The following is an 8,137-nucleotide window of genomic DNA, read 5'->3' on the forward strand; positions in this document are numbered from 1 at the left end:
TTTAAACGCGTCTTCTTTCAGAAGCCGTTGACAGATGAGAGGAGGGCGAACAACTATCACCGCGTCGAAGGTCACTCACAATCCTGGGCATCATCGGATTCCACCCATGGCGTCTTGCATACACCTCATGCATTACCTCCTTAATCTTCTCGACTCCTGAAAGTTTTCCTCTTCTGCTTTTCTGCAATATGCCTTGATCTTTCAAGTTATAACATAATTTGAATATTAGCACAATAGGGTCATAAGAGAATGTGCTTTCAAAATAGGCTTTGTTTCTAATTTTTCAGATAGCCCAGAAAATTGCCCCCCCCCCCCCCCACACACAGAACACAAAGTATCAATTTACGTTGATGTATTGGAGAAAGAAAATTAGCTAGTCTCCTATCATACCCCTCAGAGAAAAAATATCACCAAGCTCTCGGCGCTCGCTAGCTATCTCCCTGCATGCCACGTAGCTTGCCCCAGCACGCCTCACGAGCCCCCTTGGGATGGCCATCTAGAGGGTACTCTGTTATTTGCTTCTTTTTTAATAATATTTTAGGGGATCTCCTATTTATCACGCTGTGTCAAACTGTCAAGCAAAGACACATAATGACATAGATGGGCAGGTCCATTTTCTGTCGCCAGGTGGTTCCTTTGTGTGTGCCGGTTTTATCTCTACTCCTAATGTCTGAGTTGATGAATAGCCTCCACGGTTTATTTTTGTCCCACCTTTCACTAGTTTATTTTCGTCTCTCCTCCCACCTCCCAGTTCCGGTCCACGAAAAAAGAACCCAACCAACCAACGATGCCTCCAGGTATTCCCCTCGCATCCCCTCGCACGCACGAACAAAAACTAGCGAAAAAAATCCCCGAGAGAAAGTCCAATCGCGTCCCGCAAACCCTAGCCACCGCTGACCTCCCCTGCCCGTGCCGCAGACGCACACCATCCTGTTCTCCTCCCTCCCGTCAGCGACCTGCCTCCACTCCACGAGGCAGATCGATCGGGACCCATGGCCGGGGTCGCCACCGCGCCTCGCCGCGCAGCGCATGGGGTATCCACCTCCCCTCCCCCATCTTCCTCCATCAAATGCTGGCAGCAACGACCGTGAGTGTGGCTGCTCCTCGTCCGTGCTCCGGCAAACGTCCCCTACCCACCCCCTCCGCTGACGGCGGACAGAACAAGGTGGGTTCAACCGACAGAGCCCCGGGCGAGATCGCGTGCGAGTGGACGGAGCAGGCGCTCGTTGTCGTGGTGAACCATGGGCGTAGTCAGAGCAGAGAGTCGGGGCGTAGAAAGATGAGGAGAACGGGGTAGGCTTCATGATGGAAGGAGATACGGCGGCGGACAAGGAGGAGGTCGGGAATTACACGGAGGTACAGGTGGATGTCAACAACCTGCCCCCTACGGCGTCGACGGTGAGCACCACGGGCAGATGTTCCTCTTAGCTTGCTACCTCTTCCCTGCTGCTCTAATCTCCCCCTACGACTCAATCAGGCCTCAAGCTACTCCCTAATTTTTGTAATTTGCATTATGGTATATTCTGAATTCTTGTTTGATTATAATGAAAGAAGTGGCAAAGGATCTGCAATTGTGTTGGGGTAAAGTTTAGTGATATTGGTGTTTCTTTTCAAGATTTTCTTTCTTTTGGCGGTACAAACTTCTCAAGCAAATTCGTGTGATCTATTTGTTTGAGTTGTAGGTTGTAATCTATCTATTTGAGGTCAGATGAAGAGCTGCACAGGGGTCAGCTGGAGGTGCTCCTTCCGTTCTGCATGTCGAAGAACCGGCGGCGGCGGCGTCCTGCATCAATGGCGTGGCGAGGAATCAGAGGAGATATGGGAGGAGGAAGGAGGGACCCGAAAAGGGGCTCACCGACGTGGCGGCGTTCGCCGGAGGTTGGCTGGCAGCGGGTTCCCACAGCAACGGCGGCACGCATGTGGCGCCCTGCGCCCTCCCTGGTGGCGCTAGCAGCAAGGAGGAGGAGGCGTTGCGGCAAGATTGGCTTCGGATGGCCAAGATAGGGCTGCAGCGGGCCCTAGCGCTGCTGGTCCCTTGGGAGAGCTGACCTCGACGTCAACTTCTACTTCACGTAGTACAACACTCTGTACCAGAGAAGGTGCATGATGCAAATGCCTTCTCCTTCACTCTGTTTTGTCAGTTTCATCTCATCGTACTGTTGTGATATCCATATTGTGGGTTAGCTTACATCACATAATTAACGTGTAATTCTTTCTGTCATAGGAATCTCAAAATCGCAGGTTTTTAATTTGTTGCTATGTTCAACTCAGTTATGGTGTTAGAATATTATTTTATTAACCATCATGCGCTCGTCCTACTCCAGGACATAATGAGGCAAAGCCCAGACCATAATATTGCACCTGTTGTTGCTCATTTCTTGATTGTTTCTTTGGCAAAGTTTTGGCTGCTTCAACAAAAGGCAGTACTGGCAGCCCGCAGTCGAAAACCCAAAAGGTATGCTATCCAATCACAAGCAATCCTCTGATGTTGCTATGCACTGTGGAACTTTATCTGGAGCTTAGTTTACTACTCTCTCTGTTCCTATATGAAGTTTTGGTAGTTCAAATTAAAATACCAAAACGTCATACATTTAGGAACAGAGGGAGTATTTTAATCTTTTGCTGGTATACATTTAGAAATCAAGTCAGTCAGCTTCTTCAAGAAAGGGTCAATCTGCATATTCCCGGCTAACATCTGACGGAGTTTGGTCTGATACTCGCGAAACATAAATACCAGGTATGGGCAGTTACTATTTCTTTACGTTTTCAGTTTTTTATCAAACACTATGGCTAACCGACTTCGTTTTTTTTTTGTTTGAAGCACCAGATGATGCGAGAATTGGGGCTAAAAGAGTTGCAGTTCTCCACAATCTGTGCCAAAAGGTTAGCTATGTTCAGACTTACATTATAATTGTATTTGTCGGGTGATGGTTGGTTTGGTCTTGACAAAGAGAAAATTTTATGTTGTTCTGAGTTTCCGTTGCTCTTCTCGTCACTTTCTCTTTTACCAAATGTTGACCTGTTTTTAGAATCATCATGTTCCACGTAGTATATAGTGCCTGTCAAAATTATGGTGTGATCTTATTTGTTTGACATACCAAATATTCTTCATTTAATAGGTTGGAACCAGATGTTAAGCACACAGTTCCTACCTGTACTGATGCACAGAAGCTTATGGAAGCCGGGAAAATCCGGATGGCTGAGGTATATAAATTTCATATATCGTCTTGTTCTAAATGACTTGTATACCTATTTAATATTTCAATGTATGAATTTTGCAAATTCTTGTTCATGCATTTCAGGGAACCCTAAATGAGGCCTATGCACTATCTTCTTGAAGCTTTTTCCCTACTTCAACAGGTATAATACATCTATCTTAGCATGAGAATCCTCCGAACTTCTGTTATTTACTCCTGATCAATGCTTATTGCAGACCAATGGTCCCATGCACAAGGATGATGCGGACTATTATCAGTAACACACAAACTTACTCATACATGATTAATTATTAGTATTTTCTTTTACCAGGAAATTCATATGTTGAGATCCTAAACCCTCTTGAACACAATTTTCAGATTTGTGTTGACCATGCTTACTATAAATGTATTGTTTGAAATGTTTCTTAGATAAACCAGTATGAGAGACATTATTAAGAATATATTGCAATATCACATATATGTCTGCAAACATGCGAGTTACTATGAAGATGATTAGATAAGAAGATTTCCTATGAAACGATATTCCTAATTGAAACAACTTATCTTTGTTACTGTGAACGTATTAACAATTTCTTTTTGCGAACAAACTTCTATTGAAATCCTTCTCTTTATGTGTATTGTTTTGCCTCAATTACCTTTGCTATGGTTTTGTCCCATACCGGCGACCCAGCAAGAGCAATTGTGCAGCAACACAGAGAGCGTAACATAAATGAGCGATGCCTTGGTCTATACCGTCCAGATAGAGGCATGTAATTTGATTAAGTTTATTTGTGCTTATTCTTCGTAATGGCCGTCGATTCATGTTGCCATAAATGAACTTATTTTTCAATTTGAAACCAAAAATTGAAAAGAAAGAGTGGAAGGCCCAATTTCTTGGTTAAAAAGCAATAGATTTTTTGAAAATTTAACTTTGGATGTTACATTTATGAGTTGTCTACTTTTTTGTAGCAGTAGTTCTATCATGGGTTCAATCACACCGAACTTGTGCTGCGACACATGTCCCGTACATTTCTGGTGCTGAGTTTAGCATTAGGTCCTGATCATCTAGATGTTGCAGCACCTCTTATAAATGTGGCGATGATGTACCAGGATGCGAGCAATATGAGTACTGCTCTTAGGTATATTTAGGAAGCACTTAAGAAGGATGAGTTCCTTTTAGGCCCAGGTCATGTTCAAACAACAGTTTGCAGTCATGCTCTTGCCATTGCATTCAGCTGTATGGGTGCATACAAGCTTTCAGTTCAAGTAGAATGAAATAGGAGAAGTTTAAGGAAGAGGGCGGTTAATCATGTCTTTGTTTTAGTTTGATTTTCTAATATATATACACATTGTAGGTGTTCTTATTTATGTTTCTTGCTGTCACAAAAAACATTATCTTTGTTGTAGCAAAATAATAAGTTGTTGCATTTTTTTTAGCTGTGTTGGTCTCGTCGCATCTAATAGAAAACATACAACTTATACATTCTGTAGGATGCATATCTTTTTCCTGGAAGTCGTACACTTAGAGAGATGATGGTAAGCTGGGGAACATTTTTTTTAATTGCGGATTTGCTCAGCAGTGTTGGTGATGTATGATATTTCCTAGGGGCAAGTTTAGATAGCATGCCTCTTTTTCAGATAGCTAAAGACAATATTGCTGACCCTTGTTTCTTGGAGATCATCTCTTTCGTGTTGTGGAATATTTGGAAATAGATGAATGCTAGGATTTTTTTAAGGGAAGCAAACATCTTTGTCTGGATGGCTCTGGTCACATAGAGTTAAACCAAAGTCCATTCTGAGTGCTTGGATTTCCTCTCTGTCTTGAGCTCTTGATCCTTATACTATAATTTTTCTTTTTCTCTTAGGGGTATCCTCTACCCCTATGTAATTATGTAACTTTGTACATTCATCCCCTTTTCCCTCCTTCATTTTAGTGAAAATTACACAGTAGGGGGTTCCCCTACTTTTTGCCATCTTTTTTTTGAAGAAACATCACTAAATAGTCTTAATTTTTATTTCATTTAATTTCCTTAGTCATGTGTGGAAATGTTGGGAGATTAAAGTTTATGCTCAGTTTACACACCGTGGAGGGAACCATGGCAGAGTCATAGAGGGGCATCCAGATAATGTGAGACACTCATTGTATATATGGTCACAAAATACATAACCAGGTTTGTATACAATGCATGATGAGTATTCTATGTTGGACATTCATACATTTTCCACATGAAATTTTCATGCTAATTATATATATTGCTCGTGCAGGATGGTAATGAGTTGAGAATGAAGATTTTATTATCCTTGTAGAAGTACCATGCGGGCGAAGCAAAAGACAATATTCCTGACGTTTTATAGAAATTTGTCAAGCGCAACAAGTAGATCTTAGTTTATAGTAGATTCTCCCTCGGCAAAGAAATACAAGAGTGTGTAGATCACTAAACGTTACGAAGGGAGTAATTATTAGTGCTTTCTTTGTATACATCGTTGAATTACATTGTAAGTGGAGTGGATTTCAATTTTTTCTACATGTGAAATTTGAGTAACGAGTTATATATTTATCACTCAGATGTAATACTATGGCGGGCTTCCTCATTTATAGGTGCAATCATAAAGGGAAAAAGCCCGTGGCAACGCACGGGCGTTCTACTAGTCACACATAATGCATTATTTCTCTGGTTTTACGGGTTTTCAAATGGTTTTAGTTTGTATAAACACATAAAAAAGTGCATTTCTATAAAATGAACAGTTTTAAATATTATGAATATATATTTTTTAAAGTAACATTACTACATTTAAAAAAATATCAGTAACGAACACTTTTTCTGAATTATTTACACAAATTGTAAACATTTTTATGTTTTTACCATTAAAAAAAACAGTTGTGAACATTCTCACTGAATGTCAAGATTTCTTGATTGAAAAGCGAACAATTTGAAATTACAGAAATTTTAAAAACCAATAAAAACAAAAAGACATAGGAAAGAAAACCGGTAATCCATAGTGAAAAATAATAGAAACTGGATGAAAACATTCCTAAAACTGGGAAAACTAGACTCGTGACCTACCCAAGACTGGAAATAATTTGGACCCCGATATCTCCCGACCGTTCGGTCTGGGAGAGCCCCAGACCGAACGAGACGTTCGTACTGGAGGAGAGATCAATACAAATGAATCCGTTCGGCAGGAGAGGCCCCCCAACGCGAACGCCCCTCCCCGTAGATCCTACAGCCCGATAGCGAAAAAAAGCCCAACTATTTTTTTCAGTGCCAGATTAAAGCCCATATTTTTGTTGTGCTACGAAACAAAAATGTGATCAACTTTAAAAGCGCAAAACAATGCCACGGGTGGTACGTCCATTTTGCATCATGCTTTTAAATTGATATTTATTGCATTATGGGTTGTTATTACCTATTTTGGTACAATACTTATGCCCTTTCTTCCTTATTTTACAAGGTTTACATGAAGAGAGAGAATGTCGGCAGCCGGAATTCTGGACTGGAAAAGGAGCAAATCTGAGAGACCTAGAGGGTGCTTGGATACGTTTTAGTCTCATGACTAAAAGTAGTGGGATTAAAACTTGCTAGCCTCACCCATGCTTGGATCCAAATACTAAAGAGACTAAAATCAAATTAATGAGCATTTATTATCCTCCAAACCCTCCAATCCAGAACTCGCCTGTGTTAAAGGAGAGGAGTTAAATGAGGAGAGAGAGGACTAATCCATATTTTAGTAGGGGTACCCTTGACTAAAAAAAATTAGTCTCAAGACTAGTTTTAGCCCCTCTTTAGTCAGGGGTGCTTGGAACTTTAGCCTCTTAAAGAGACTATTTTTAGTCAGACTAAAATAAGTCCCTTGAATCGAAGCACCCTCCTATTCTGCACACTCCAAAAGTCCTGAAACTTCACGGAGAATTATTTTGGAATATATAAAGAATATTGGGCGAAGAAAGCACCAGAGGGGGGCCACCAACCATCCACAAGGGTGGGGGCGCGCCCTACCCCCTGGCGCGCCCCCTGCCTTATGGGCCCCCTGTCAGGCCTCCGATGCCCATCTTATGCTATATGGTGTGTTTTGACCTGAAAAAAATAAGAAGGAAGCTTTCGGGACGAAGCGCCGCCGTCTCGAGGCGGAACTTGGGCATAATCAATCTAGGGCTCCGGCGGAGCTGTTCTGCCGAGGAAACATCCCTCCCGGAGGGGGAAATCATCGCCATCGTCATCACCAACGATCCTCTCATCGAGAGGGGCTCAATCTCCATCAACATCTTCACCAGCACCATCTCCTCTCAAACCCTAGTTCATCTCTTGTATCCGATCTTTGTCTCAAAACCTCATATTGGTACCTGTGGGTTGCTAGTAGTGTTGATTACTCCTTGTAGTTGATGCTCGTTGGTTTATTCGGTGGAAGATCATATGTTCAGATCCTTAATGATAATTAATACTCCTCTAATTATGAACATGAATATGCTTTGTGAGTAGTTTCGTTTGTTCCTGAGGACATGGGAGAAGTCTTGTTATAAGTAATCATGTGAATCTGGTATTCGTTCGATATTTTGATGAGATGTATGTTGTCTATCCTCTAATGGTGTTATGTGAACGTCGACTACATAACACTTCACCATGATTTGGGCCTAGGGGAAGGCATTGGGAAGTAATAAGTAGATCATGGGTTGCTAGAGTGACAGAAGCTTAAACCCTAGTTTATGCGTTGCTTCATAAGGGGCTGATTTGGATCCATATGTTTCATGCTATGGTTAGATTCATCTTAATACTTTTTTTGTAGTTGCGGATGCTTGCGAGAAGGGTTAATCATAACTGGGAGTCTTGTCCAAGGAAGGACAACACCAAGCACCGGTCCACCCACATAACAAATTATCAAAGTGACGAACGCGAATCCTATGAGCATGATGAAAACTAGCTTGACAGTAATTCCCATGTGTC

General features: G+C 41.8%; 1 long non-coding RNA gene across 1 annotated transcript; it reads left to right on the top strand.

Annotated features, from left to right (window-relative positions):
* The first annotated feature begins 829 nt into the window (after positions 1-829).
* Positions 830-5,701, top strand: LOC123172769 (uncharacterized). The gene is made up of 8 exons (XR_006485706.1): positions 830-1,398; positions 1,683-2,099; positions 2,325-2,737; positions 2,828-2,883; positions 3,120-3,204; positions 3,303-3,360; positions 3,434-5,368; positions 5,463-5,701. It is a non-coding gene; the product is annotated as an uncharacterized lncRNA (long non-coding RNA).
* The last annotated feature ends 2,436 nt before the right edge of the window (positions 5,702-8,137 follow it).

Source organism: Triticum aestivum, chromosome 1D (assembly GCF_018294505.1).
Source record: "Triticum aestivum cultivar Chinese Spring chromosome 1D, IWGSC CS RefSeq v2.1, whole genome shotgun sequence".
NCBI lineage: Eukaryota > Viridiplantae > Streptophyta > Magnoliopsida > Poales > Poaceae > Triticum > Triticum aestivum.